General features: G+C 41.3%; 1 pseudogene; it reads right to left on the reverse strand.

The window, feature by feature from the left end:
- Positions 1–14,463, reverse strand: part of LOC149177210 (geranylgeranyl pyrophosphate synthase 7, chloroplastic-like) — a 43,999-nt pseudogene that overhangs the window by 11,962 nt on the left and 17,574 nt on the right.

A 14,463-nucleotide genomic window follows, 5' to 3' on the forward strand; every position in this document is an offset into this window, starting at 1 on the left:
GACTTGGTAATCAAACCGCCCGCCAAGGGTATACTTCGAAAGTCAGCTTTCAATCCACATGAGAGAGCGGCTTAGAATTATAACATTGTTGAGGATTTAGCTGTTTCACCCTCAGCAATGTCGGCTTTGGAAGTGCTGCAATCATGCCCAGCACAACGTAAATTACTTTTGTCGGCTATAGGAGCTGTTGATGTTCAGGACCCGAACCTAATGATCTTCGATCTAGAAAATAGTACACCGCGTTTGCCTCATCAAATGGCTTTCCAGATTCCAGTGATAGTAAAAAATAGGCCTATTCATCGGACTGTAATTGATGAGGGAGCCTCAACGTGTATTATGTCGATACAGTGTTGGAGATCGCTTGGCTCTCCTTCGCTAAATCAATCCCCGACAATTCTAAAGGCCTTTGATGGCCGTGGGTTTCATCCTTTTGGCATTCTACAGGATTTGCCTATGGGGGTTGAAGGAAAAGCCGTTAGTCTAGATGTGGAGGTGGTTGATGCCCCTCTAGACTACAACCTTCTCTTGGGTCGAAGTTGGTCTTACGCTATGACAGCGGTCGTTTCATCGGTCTTTCGAGTAATAAAGTTTCCACAGAATGGAAAGATCGTAACAATAGACCAGCTGGCTTACTTTTCATCCGACCCAGCCTCTTCGGAGAGTATTCAGCATGTTGGTAAAACGACTATCCCATATAAGGATGTTGGAGTAGGATTAGTTAAAGACGCCGGTTTACTGGGAACTTTTCCTTTTCCTCCGATCAACGCATCATCTGCATTTGCAACCATTCATATGATTACATCAGACACCATTGTTTATGATGATCCTTGGATCATTCCTTCTGAATCTGAGATAGACTCATTTGGTAATACCATGCCTTTGAGTCCATATGAAATTGCCTATGAAGCCGTGCAGTCTTTTGCCGACCCATGTTCAACCGAAAATGACTTAATGAATGTGGTCCGTGAGGAATCACTTTTCACATCAACCTCGGATTTAACCACGTTTTCTGAACTTGTTCACTCTAATGAGGAAATTCATGAAATCCTATGTGTAGATGATTTACCATGGGAAGATCTCCATCACAGATCTTCGTTTTTACCTGAGGATGATCGTTTTGAAAATGATTTCTCATCAATTTTTACAACTGAATATGTCAAGGAACCTCAGAATCCAATGAAACATCCCGATTCAGAGTTAAATTTGGGAAACATCTCTCAAACTATTCCTATTGACATTTCGGTTAAGCTCGGAATTGTTGAGAACATTCATATAGGTGCCTTGTGTACAGATGACGAAATTCAACTATATAAGGCCCTATTTCAAGAATTCCGTGACGTGTTTGCCTGGTCCTATGAGGAAATGCCAGGAATTGATCCTGCAATTGTTGTTCATGAGATCAAGACTTACCCAGACGCTAAACCCGTCCGGCAACGTTTGCGTCAGATTCACCCACGAAAAGCTGCTGCAATTAAAGCAGGTTTCATTTATCCGATTCCATTAACGGATTGGGTATCGAATATTGTTCCAGTTAACAAAAAGCAGGGAACAATAAGAATATGCATCGACTATAGGGATATTAATCGAGCCTGTCCAAAGGACAATTACCCAACTCCCTATGTCGATCAAATCATTGATGATTGTGCCGGCAGCGAAATATTTTCCTTTATGGACGGTTTTTCCAGATACAATCAAATCAACATTCTACCTGCCGATCAACCAAAAACGGCTTTCATTTGTCCCTGGGGGACATTTGCTTATTGCAAGTTACCTTTTGGGCTTAAGAATGCCGGAGCAACTTTTCAAAGGGTGATGTCTTATGCGCTTCATGACATCAAGCACATTGTGCAACCCTATCTCGATGACTTGCCTGCTCATTCATTACATCGAGCTGATCACCTCGTCCATTTACGAGCAATCTTTATGAGGTGTAGGCATTATCGAATTCGGTTGAACCCACACAAATGTGTCTTCTGTATAGAAACGGGTCAATTGCTGGGGTTTGTAGTTTCGAAAGCTGGCATTCGCGTTGATCCCTCGAAGGTCGAAGCTATCATCAAATTGCCTCCTCCTTCAAGTCTTCGCCAACTCCAAAGTTTGCAGGGGAAAGCAAACTTTTTACGACGATTCATTCCTAACTACGCCAAGGTTACAAAGGGTTTTACCCGGTTGTTGAAACAGAATACTCCATTCTATTGGGACGAGATAGCTCAGAAATCTTTTGTTGCACTCAAACACGCGTTGAACCATGCACCGTTGTTGCATCCTCCCAACTACAACCAGGATGACTTCTTGTATCTCGCCGCCTCTCATTCCACCATTGGAATGGTCTTAGTTCAGGAAGATGAATCAGGAACTGAACATGTGATATATTACCTTAGTCGAACCTTAAATCCAACTGAGCTAAAATACTCACATGTGGAGAAATTGGCATTGGCAGCTGTTCAAGCTGTCCAACGTTTTCATCACTACATTTTACTACGTAAAACTACAGTAATTTCGGATTGCAACCCTATGATCTACATTTTGACCAAGCAATTGCTAGGGGGCAAGTACTCTAAATGGATCATTATCCTGCAAGAGTTCGACTTGGAATTTGAGAAATCTAAGTCTAAGAAATCTTTAGTTTTTGCGGAGTTAATGTGTGACTTCCCGCATGCTGACACGGAAACTGTGGTGGAGGAACCCATTGCGAACGAATCCTTGTTTCTAATCAGCACTTTAGATCTGTGGTATGGGGATATCATCGTTTATCTCCAGACCCAATCCTTTCGGCTAGAAATTTCAAGGTTAGAACGTCGGAAAATTCGATTCCAGTCGCAACAATTCAGGATTATTGGAGATACTCTTTATCGCCGTGGGGCGGACTCTGCTTTTCGACGTTGCTTAACTCATGAGGAAGCTGAAAGGGTTCTAAATGACTGTCACTCTGGAACGTGTGGCGGTCATATGTCTGGGTATGCCACAGCCCAAAAGATATTGCGCGCTAGCTACTTCTGGCCGTCTTTATTTAAAGATTGTATTACGGCGGTCCGAAAATGCCACAACTGCCAGATTTTTGATCGTAAGATGCACGCTCCACCTGCTCCTCTCCACCCTATAATTTCCGTTGGTCCTTTTGCCAAATGGGGTATCGATTTTATTACATGTAACCCTCACTCGGCCGGGGGGCATGCGTATATCATCCTTGCGGTAGATTATTTTACTAAGTGGGTCGAGGTGATGCCTACATTTGAGGCAGACGGCAAGACAGCTGCAATTTTTGTGTTCAATCATATAATTTCTAGGTTTGGTGTCCCGCAAGCGATAATCACTAATCATGGGCGCCATTTTCGAAACGTTATGATGACCGAACTTACAGGCCATCTTGGTTTACGTCACAATAGTTCAATCCCTTATTATCCACAAGCAAATGGTCTGGTTGAATCCATCAACAAAGTTTTAGTTATCATGATCCGACGAATCATTGGGATTCATCGGTCGAATTGGCACAACATGCTATTTTCAGCGCTTTGGGCATACCGAACTTCAGTAAAAACATCAACAGGGTTCACTCCTTTCCAACTAGTCTATGGTTTGGAAGCTGTGTTACCCATTGAATGCGAAATCCCGTCACTGCAAATGGCCATCGAGTTACTTCCAGCCACTTCCGAAGAGGAAAAGTGTTTGTTATACTTGGCTCAATTAGATGAGAATCGACGTGATGCTGCATTGGCGATCGAGAGTCACGCAAAACGCATGAAAGCTCAGTATGATCGAAATGTGACCCCTTGAAATTTTTCGGAAGGAGATCTAGTCTTAGTTTATGATCAAGCTAATGATAAATTAGGCGCTGAAAAATTCGTTCCTATGTGGCATGGTCCCTATGTTGTCAAGCGAAAGCTAGCCAAAGGGGCTTATGAATTGGTAGACTTTGATGGGGACTCTTTGGGTAAACCCAGAAATGGCCTTTACTTGAAGAGGTATTATGCTTAAAAGAATAGGTATGGAGATTTAGTCAGGATAGTTTTTCTTTCTAGCTGGTGTGTTTTAGTTTAAACAGTGTGCTTAGCTTAGAGAGTGTTTTTTTGTCATTATTCCTGCTTATCTTGGTTTTACTCTTGATATTGCAGATGTCGATGCCTCTCCAAACATACATTGGTTTCGCTGATGGTGCTTGTCGTAATACACGGAACATCTCTTCCGCAGCTTGGGTTATCTATTCGCCCTCTGACGAGTTAGTATCTATGCATGGGGTAAGCCTCGGTCAAACAACGAACAACATTGCCGAGTATAGTGCAGTGATTGAGTTATTGTCTGAATCTATTTCATTTGGGATTCGGAGTTTGATAGTGAGGTTAGATTCTGAACTCGTCGTATTATAGCTTAATAGAGTGTATGCCATTAGAAATCCAGTGTTATTAAGATTATTTTTGAGAGTGCATCTCTTGGAACGTGAATTTGATTATATTGAATATTAGCATATTCCAAGGTCTTTAAATACATTAGCAGATGCAATTACTTCTCGAATGTTAAATAGACATTTGCAATAATCATACATGTAAATTTAAAACCATTCCATAACATGATTTACAAGATAAGCCGGTAATAGTGATATATATATATATATAGGAGTGTGTCAAAAAATACATCGTCCTCGATCATAGGTTGAAAAACACCTTATGATCGGCAAAAATGATAAGTACAAAAATAAAAATGTCATATGTGCCCACAATAGGCGATCATCCTATCACTGGTGATGATCTCTATAAGAAACCACTGTACGGGCCACCTTGCAAAGGAACCTCCTAAAAGGTCCCGAGACTCCAATCACATAACGCTGAAGTCGACGAAGAATGTCGTCTATAGTGGTCTCAGGAATATCTCCTATCAAGCGCTCGAGATGACCCTCCAACTTGGCCAAAACCTCTGCTGATTCGTCCTGTGGGGCTGGCGCGGGTGCAACTGGTTGCCTCCTCTCGAAAGGCCGGAGAGCAGCTGGTTGCTGTGGACCCACATCTGCATTTGAAATTTTTTACTATCAATTTTGAGACGATGGAAAAATAAAAAAAAATTAAAATAGGAAAAATGTTGAAAAGGATTTTACCTGACTCGTCCCACTGCTCTCCTGGTGGAAGAACCATGTCTGGGTCACCACGAAAATCTATCCCAGCGTAAGGGAAGTACTGAAAAGAAAAGACCTGGTTTTCCAGCCATTGGAAATACTCAGGTTTGAATCGAGCAACCTCTGTCCTCTCGTCCGGGTGACGGGCCATGACTGCGACCCATCGCATCAGTTTGGGCTCTCGAGGAAGCCCACCTCCAACAGTAAGGTGTTGTGGGATCAGCATAGAAACCCTCTCCAGGCCAAAACTCATGACCAAAGCCCCATAACCAAAGGTCTTTAGTCGTCCATTCTTGGCCCTGGTCAGTTGGCCTTTCACATTGGCCAACACGACATCGCACCAGTTGAAGATGGTGCCTCGAAAGCAATCAACTGCCATACGCATCTGAGATCTGGTGGCAATATGTAATGCGGCAGCTCCGCAGAGTCTGGTGACAGTGAATGCAATCACCATGAGTTCAGGAAGGGATGTCATCTTTATGTCTATCCCTTTGTCTCTAGCCTGGCTGTTGCAGTACTCTAGCCGGAGGCTATCGACAGACTGGCCACCTGGCCTAGTCCCGTGCAGAGTCAAGTCTTCGCCTCTCTTAGGCAAACCAGTCAAGAAATAAATGTCCGCCGGCTCGATTTCGAGCTGGTGGTCGCCGATGAAAAAGCACTGGTCCTGTATGCTCCATCTGTCAACCAGCCACTGTAAGAAATCCACCTGAGCCCTCATGCCAGGAATGGCCCAGAATTTGTACAATCTGCACGCCCTCAAAGCATCAAGTGAAGGCTGATGATTCCATGCGGCAGCATCCACGTCCTCATGCTCTTGTTCATGCCAATCTAGCATTATGTACTCTCTGCATCAAGTATAAAGACAAATTAAAATGCTAGAAAATATTTTGTGTGCTCCATTTTTGAGAATTTTTGGGTTCAAAACCCTTGCGGCGGGGACCGCACCCTACAGGTTAGACACAGTGCGTGGGACCGCACTTTGTCTACACGGAAGGTGCGGACCCCGAGCTTTTTCCCAATGGAGAAAAAGTCAGGGTCCGCAGGCCCGTAATGGTAAACCTGCGGGCCCCCGCGCGCGGGTTTTGCGCCTAAAAGCCCTCCCAAAAATGAAATAAAGGACTAAAACAAAAAATTAAACGGTTAAAAATGAAGAGTGGGATGATGTGGATTAGCTGGAGAAGACGACATTCGATTCCGACGGTTGGATTTTCTGCAATCTTCACGGGAAGTTTTCTAAGCAAAAGCACTATTTTCTCACCCAAACTCAAACGGTAAAAATGAATTGACAAAGACCCTTTTTATAAGTTTTTTGAGTAAATAAATTGCAAATTTGTTTATGTTTCACTTTGAAAAGGTATTTTGCGACATTTTTATCCATTTCAAATAGGTATGAGTAATGTTTGTGTTTTTGTGCAGAATAAAGGATTATTCAGGCGAAATCTATCATTTTTGACGAAAAGACATTTAGAGTCATCGTTAAGCTCTTTTTTGACTCCTAAAACATGAAAAGATTGCCGAGTGTTTCTTTTAAACTCATTAAAACAGAATTAAAAGACGGTCCACTTACAGTTCTTTTCCGACCGTAAGAACATGAAAAGATTGCCGGATTTTTGTCGTTTCAAATTCGATATTGGTTATAAAACGATGTGTCATTGATCGCTTTTTTACTTTTTTGGGTCAAGGGCACTAATAACGAAAAGTACTCCTTGGTCGTAAAAGATCAAGCGGTTCTCTCAAGTATTATTTTATACTTTTTCGGGCTTGGGAGACACAAATTTACGAAAAGGGTCAACCCTGGAGTCTTCTTAAGTTTTTTCAGACTCTCTAAAATTGAAAAACGCCGAGTTTCTCCTATACTGGACTCGTTAAAATTTCACAGTAAAGGACCTGTTCAATTACAAACAGGAACGAACCACTCCTTCTTAGGGTTCGAATTTAAACTAAGTTGGACTCATCCGAAGGATGAGCTTATAATCAAGCAAATGTTATCCTCCTCAAGCTTGTCAAAAATAAAGAGGTACTTGCCAGAAATGGTGGGGGAAAAGAGAGAAAAATGAGCCTGTTTGTCATACTTTGTAACCACTCTTGAATACGACACTTTCATTCACCTGGGTTGGGAAATCCTTTGCCTAACAGTTGATCAAATCACATTGAAAGTCTTCAGCCGGTTTCTGGGTATTAACTTTGGGTCAGTTGTCACCAAGCCATCTGTCATGTCGTTATGTGTTCAAGAGGTCATTGCCAATAAGCCATTCATCTACAAAATATCTATCATCCATCTTGACCATCCCTGAGTCAGTCCTTGCAACTAAATTTCTTCAACTTGATCTATGATTTCGTGTTGTGGGCTTGCCTACGACGGATTGCTTTCTATCGACATCAGCTCATTATCTAGAAAGATGATCTAGGAATCGTCAGTACCTTGAAGTGTGCATGCCTCAATGGCAGGTTTCTCGCCTTTGACGACAGTTTACATCATTGACTTTCAATCAAAGGATTCCGTGACATGTTCGACATCAACACATTTATTCGCATCTCATGGATTGTACTGGGTACTTTGAGAGCCATTGACATCATTGGTGGTTTCTCTCACACTTGTTAATAGTTTACATCATTGACTGGTAATCAAGTGGTTTCTACCATGTTCGACATCAACACATTCATTCGCATGGATAGAATCGTACTGTTTCGGGAAGTAGAAATGAAGACCCTAGATATAGTTTCCACAATCCAGGCTGCGAGGAATTTTGTATTCATTATATAATGGACTATTCATAAACAGATGGCTGCGTCCATACTGTGTCCACATGAGTCTATACTTGTGATGTTTTACAATATCGTTCCTGTATCAGAGCAGTAGTTAGTTTTTCTAGTCAGTTTTGATCTGAGTATGGGAATGCCTACCTCAGCAATGATATGATCTCATATATATATTTTGCATTGAATGTTTTTACAGGTTCCAACCGGGCTCTCCACAAGATGATCCTCAAAATGATAAAGTACTTCACTCTTCCTAAATGATAAGAAATCCTCATCTACTACAAACTTCGCACTTTAGGGGGCAATCTGTTACACAAAAATATCGTCACCATGATTATTTGCAGTCAGTATGGGTCTATCATCACTTGTACTATCCTCCTAAGCAAGTCTCAGACCTCAGCGTTTCAAATCAAGCTTTGGAAATGAGAGAAAGACATTAAAAATCAATGTAACTCTGGTTCCGCACTTTCTCTCATGGTCACCTGCGGTCCCGCACCTTCTGTGTACAAAACCTGCGGACCTGCCTGCTCTGTCCCTAACGGTGTAGGTGCGAACCCCTGTGAAAGTCAAAAGGCGCAAGTTTTATCTTAAGAAACTCACTTTGGGTTAATTCTGGAGGTTTCTAGAAGGAATTTTGACATGGATTGTTCGCTCTGAGGTGGTTCATGCATCCCAAAAGAGAAGGAGCTAATCCCTTGATGAGAGGAGCTATCCCTTTGAAGGAGGGCTTTATCCCTTTGAAGGAGGACCTAGTAACCTCCCTCCATTGCACTATAAATACAGGCATTGGGCTGGTTGCTGGAGAGGTTAGAAGCTGAACATTTTTGAGGGTAAATGCTGGTGAAATCAAGACTTCCTAGTTGAGCTTAAGAGGAGAGATCACACATCTTTTTGGCTTCATTGGGGATTGAGTGAAACTTGTCAAAGTAGAGGAGACTTCTTGCTGGACCCTGGGAGGAGCTTGTACACCGTCAAGGCAAAGGTTGTAAAGTTCTTCTTCTTTTGAATTAATACAATCAAACTCATTTTTCTCAACAAGTATCTTATGTTATTTGTTTCATGGACTCCTTGACTTTCATGTTAAATATGTTTTATGCAATTGGCTTTTCAGGTGCTATTTAATTTGTTTGCCTTGTTTGTGTTTGCAGATTCGCGAAAAGGAGCTCATTTGGATCAAAGGAGCGAAGGCATCCACAAGCTTGCGTTGGACCTAAGGTAGGCCCTAAAAACACTTGTTTGCTATTGTTTATCAAAGCATATTTAGAGAAAGATAGTGTCTGGTTGGTTTGCTTGTCATTAGGTCTTCTTTGAATTCTAGGAAGGTCTATCTTGTCCACAAGATCAACTTATTCCGTGTGACAGGACCCTTAAGCGACGAGCCAACTCCTGCTACTTCTGCCACCTGTAGTACATGGTTTACAATTACATGCTTTGAATAACATGACCCAACTAAAGACCCAAACGTCCCATACTTGCCACGATTTTATAACACATACTCAGTGGTCAAGTTTACATCAAGATGGACATAATATTCCAGCTATGACAATAAGGCCAACCCATCATGGTTGCTTAAAAAAGTGATGGAAAACACATCATCACTGCAACACATGATTTACATTCATAAGGCCAAACACTAATGTGTGACAAGTGATGAAACATAACATCACTTTCAGATTTTTAACATGCAACTCAAAATACGACTCAAAACATGACCAATCATCATTGTTGCTCACTACGTGATGGAAATACATCATCACGTTTACATTTTAAAATTCAACATGTGATTTACAAAAGAATGACCATGAAATGATAACATGTCTAGAAACCATTTCTCACTTATCTTTGTGAATGGGTCACTTCCTTGAGGTGGGTTTGCTTGTCGAACAATTGCTTTACTTGGTTCATGCACCGATGCTTTGTCTTTAAGGTGCTGCTCTGGATGGAGCTTCCAGAAAGTGGCTCCTTGATGGCCATTTCTGTCGGAATGACTGCAGTAGGTTTTCTTCCTCCATATCTGATTAACCTGTTTCTTTTCATGCTGTCGATAGGGTTTTTCACTCCTCATGAGTGCTGCCATTCTTTTCCAACACTTAGAAAAGGTATGGTTAGGTAAACCAAAAAAGGTACATGTTTTTTGATGCCTTAATCTTTGTTCATTATTAACAACGTAATCATAAAATAAATGAACATTTGAAGATAAAAAATGGTTATACCTTCCTTTGCTGTTTATGATGTCAGCATGGCGATGAGAGCTTGTCTCAGCTCTCTCCCTGCAATGGAAACTGCCATGGGATGATGGGGATATTTTCCCATAATTCTCTTTCCTCGACGATGTCTCAGATGAATCTGACACCTTTGAGCACTCTCCTTTAGTGTATCTCGAGCCTACAAATCAATGCTCATGCACAACCTCCAAAGGTTGAGTGATGCCTTGGTTGTTAGCACCAAGTTCTTTCTCCTCGTGCCTTATCTTTGTAAGGAGCCTCATATTTGTCCCTGTAATCAGGATCTCCAAATCTCCACAAACATCATACTATGAGAAGATGAAATGCAAAGGAAATCAACATCTTTTACCTTATCTTTCGATTTGGAAAGAACTGATGAGGGTTGCTCATCATTTGTTGTTGGTGGATCACATTCCCCAACTTCTTTCCTGACATACCCAAGTCCTGCCTGATGGGGTAATTCCTCTACTTTGATGGGGTTGACAATGCCTTGGCCATTAACACCCAAGCCATTTCCTTCATACCCCATTCTCTTCAACATTTTGGAGCCAATTCTTGTCGTATGATTTTCAAACATAGCGAAATCATCATCACGGAACATACATGAAGATGGAGAACTACTTTTTACCTCACATGGGTCTCGCTGCAGATTTTCCAAGGCCTCGTCATTTGGTTGCAGCTGTAGTAGCAAACTCTTCTTCTCCTCTTTCTCTTCATGTAGATGCATCTTCAATTCATCATTTTCTGTTTGAAGATTATGTCTGTTTTGCTTCAGTTCTTCCATGGCCTCTTCTGTGGCTTTCAACTGAAGCTGTAATCGCTCCTTTTCCTCTATTTCTTTCTGTAGAGTTTCATACACAATTTCCACTTTCTTGGAGATGTCGAGTATGGTCTCGCACATCGCTCTTTCATCCTCTGTCATTACACATTCCATTGTTCATGCTGCAATTCACATCAACATAAAGACCTGCTCTGATACCACTTGATCCAGGTTATGGTGTGAAGAAGGACCCTTCGAAGACCTTTTACTTTCGTGATGTGTTAAAATTGCATTTTAAAAGAACATTAACAAATATAGTTTCATGCGGAAAAGAAGATGAACATAACAATCATCATCACATGAAAACATAAGCGTTGATAATGGAGTTCGTCCAGGAGGGACTACATTTTCGGGCCCTAGTGTCAAGATGGTGTAGGCCGCTGCATTATGTGCTGTCAATAAAATTGATGTACATAGGAGATGATGTCTTGATCATACAAGGAAAAACGCCCTCACAGAGGAGTGGCTCTAAGAGATATCCCACAACTGGAATTCTCAATCAAACTCCTATCAGTATGTCACAAAATGCATGGTGAGCATCCCGCCAACATGGCACAAAAGGGATGTCAAAGCAAAACACATGCATGACAACAACAAGTGTATCCCAACAACATACAACAAGCGATCTCAAAGCATAACATAAAGAGTTATGATAGCAAGTATATCATATAGAAGATTCCGCATAACATGAAGAGTTAGGAATCATGACAACATGTAATAAAGAAGATCCTACATCAATATCAATCAAGGATCCATGCAGCATAATGTAAAAGAAGAAGTACATGGACAATAACCATTTACCTCACACCACGGGCCATCTGAAGAAGTGGATGTTTCACTGCTGAAGCTGCTCAAACCATCGATCTCAAGGCATCGATGAAAGAAGATGGCTGCTCGGATAAGAATGTGGACATCTGAATCACACTGTCAAAGTGCTGAAACTTGCTTAAACATCGATTTCACAGCATCGATTGTAAGGAGAATCGATTAAAGAAGAATCAATGAAAGAGAATTGATCATAAAATGAATCAACCACACACGAAGAAGAATCGATCATAAAAGAATAACTGCTCTGGACTTTCTTGCAGCTTGCTGGCTATTTCGCTTTGTAGCACTCTGGCTTACTTCACTAAAGCTTTGCGATCTGTCAGAACTTCAAGCACCCTTTCACTTCCATGCTTATCTGTAGATCTGTGGCTCTGTGGATTTGAAGTGCTGCTCTGGCTTCATGCTTCTCTGCGTATTTAGGCTCTCGGGCCTCTCTCCACGCAGCCTCTCCACGCAACCTCTTGGGCTCTCTATTATACTACTCTCGTCCTCTATTACGCAGCCTTTCACCGCTATTGGCTCTCTACATCCATGCTCTCAGCGCTCTAGCACGGGCTTTCGGGCTCTCAGGCACTCTTTGGCATGCAAGTTCTCTCTTCCTCCTTCAACCTCGCCGCTCTGCCACCCATCATGTTTTATAACACGTTTGGGACAAGGCTGCTTCAAAATTGGAGGTTTGTTGCTTAAGAATAGAAGCTGTTGGTATAAAATAATCGACGGGTGCAACAACCTTTAAAAAATAGCATTTTTATTGTTTTAAAGCGATAATACAAAAAACCCGAAAAACACTGAAAAACATTGAAAAATCTGAAAGTTTGGATTTCAAATTTTATAAATTCAGACCTATGAATCAATCGGGTCCACGCTATATTGCAAATTGGGATCGCAGATTGCCGATCGCTGCGGCCCGGGGTCCTTCCTTTCGGCATCTTCCGACACTCATCGTTCTGATCTCCGATATCAGTGATTGCTAATCGCATTTGCTGATATCCAGGGTTCCTCATCCTTGGCCTCTGGGTTTTGCTGACCCGATTCGCCGATCTGACACTCCATCGCTAATTTTCAACCATCGATATTGCCGATCGCTGCCTGTATAGCACCGATATTGGCTCTCCCCTGCCTCCGATTGCAATTTGCCTTATAATGGCTTTAAGTCCATTTTTATGAGAAAACCCATTTTTAAAGGAAAATACCTCATTTTCTTAAGGAACAAAGCAACCTTCTTTTCGCGATAACTTCATTATCTTGTCTCGAATTGACGAACCGTTCACACCTCCACGATCAAGACGACGAGATCTACGCTCTGGTCTTAGTTTGAGCATAATCTGAACACTTTGTTTTTTGAGCCATCTTTGTCTTGTGTGTCTCTCTAGAGCCTCCTAGATCAATTGATCATCTCCATTGAACATGCAATTGGCATAATGAGCTCCTCCGTCCCTCCCACAAGCTCACAAGCTGCAAATCACAAAACAAGTCATCAAGAATAACAACCATTGTAATGATCATCTCCATTGAACATGTAGTTGGCATAGAGAGCTCCTCGGTCCCTCCCACAAGCTCACACGCTACAAAGCATAGAACAGGATGAACCCATTTCCCTCTTGCTAGAAGAGTATACCTAATGGATTCCTGCTAGAAGGGTATACTTAATGGATTCTTAGATTTTCTCTGGATAACTAAGTGGGATAACCTTATCGAATGCTTCATTCACTGCCATTGCCTTTGAACGCATGTAGTTATTGAAATCAAATTCAACGACCTTATTGCTTTCATCAGGCAGATTAACTGACCGGAAAATTGTGTTTGACAATCTGGATGATGATGCCCCATGTATGGATGAGTACACTAATTCTTTCTTCAAATGGCCACCATTAGAAACCCCAAATGGGGTAGAAACTCTATGGAAATGTTTCGATGGAATGCAATTTCTCTTCAGATTACGTTCTTGAAAAGCAACATTTTGAGAATGTAGGCCATGGAAGCTAGCTACCACAAGACTTTAAGCGATGTAGTTGCTATGTTTATTAGTTCCTGTGTCTACATACAGTAGCAAAAGTACAGAAATTTAAAATATATATATGTATGCAAGTAGTAGATACCCTCTATTATAGAGATATTTTATGTCGATTGCTGATTTTACAAATATTTTGCAATCAGAAGGACATGGACGCGGTCAATTATTTGACTGAGCTCATTTGCCCATATTGTCTTATTACGAAATATTAAAAAAATTAACTATTTGACTGAGCTCATGTGCCCATGTTCATCTTATTGTGGAATATTCAGAAAATCAGCCATGTGATATTTCCCAACAATCTGATTCTTTGAATATTCCCCAATAAGATAGACATAGATTTAATCAAATAATTGACTGCGCCTCTTAATATTCCGCAATAAGGCTGACATAACGGTAGTTAAATAATTAGCTATCCGTCCATGTCCGGAATATTGGAGAACCAGCGATCTGATATTTCCCAACAATCTGATTCTGCGAATATTCCGCAATAAGACGACATAGGCCTAGTCAAATAACTGACTACGAATCTGAATATTCCGCAATAAAACTGACAAAGACGTAGTCAAATAATTAACTAGTTCATCTAGTCCATGTCCGTCTCACTGTAAAATATTTGAAGAATCAACCAGACATAAAAATGCACTATAATAACTTTATAACTTTAAGCTTATGTAGATTTCTAATTCTCTGAATATTCCACAGTAAAACA

The sequence above is a fragment of the Pinus tabuliformis genome, chromosome 4_1 (assembly GCF_031772625.1).
Source record: "Pinus tabuliformis cultivar Carrire ecotype Pingquan chromosome 4_1, CPIR1, whole genome shotgun sequence".
In the NCBI taxonomy this organism is placed as follows: Eukaryota; Viridiplantae; Streptophyta; class Pinopsida; order Pinales; family Pinaceae; genus Pinus; species Pinus tabuliformis.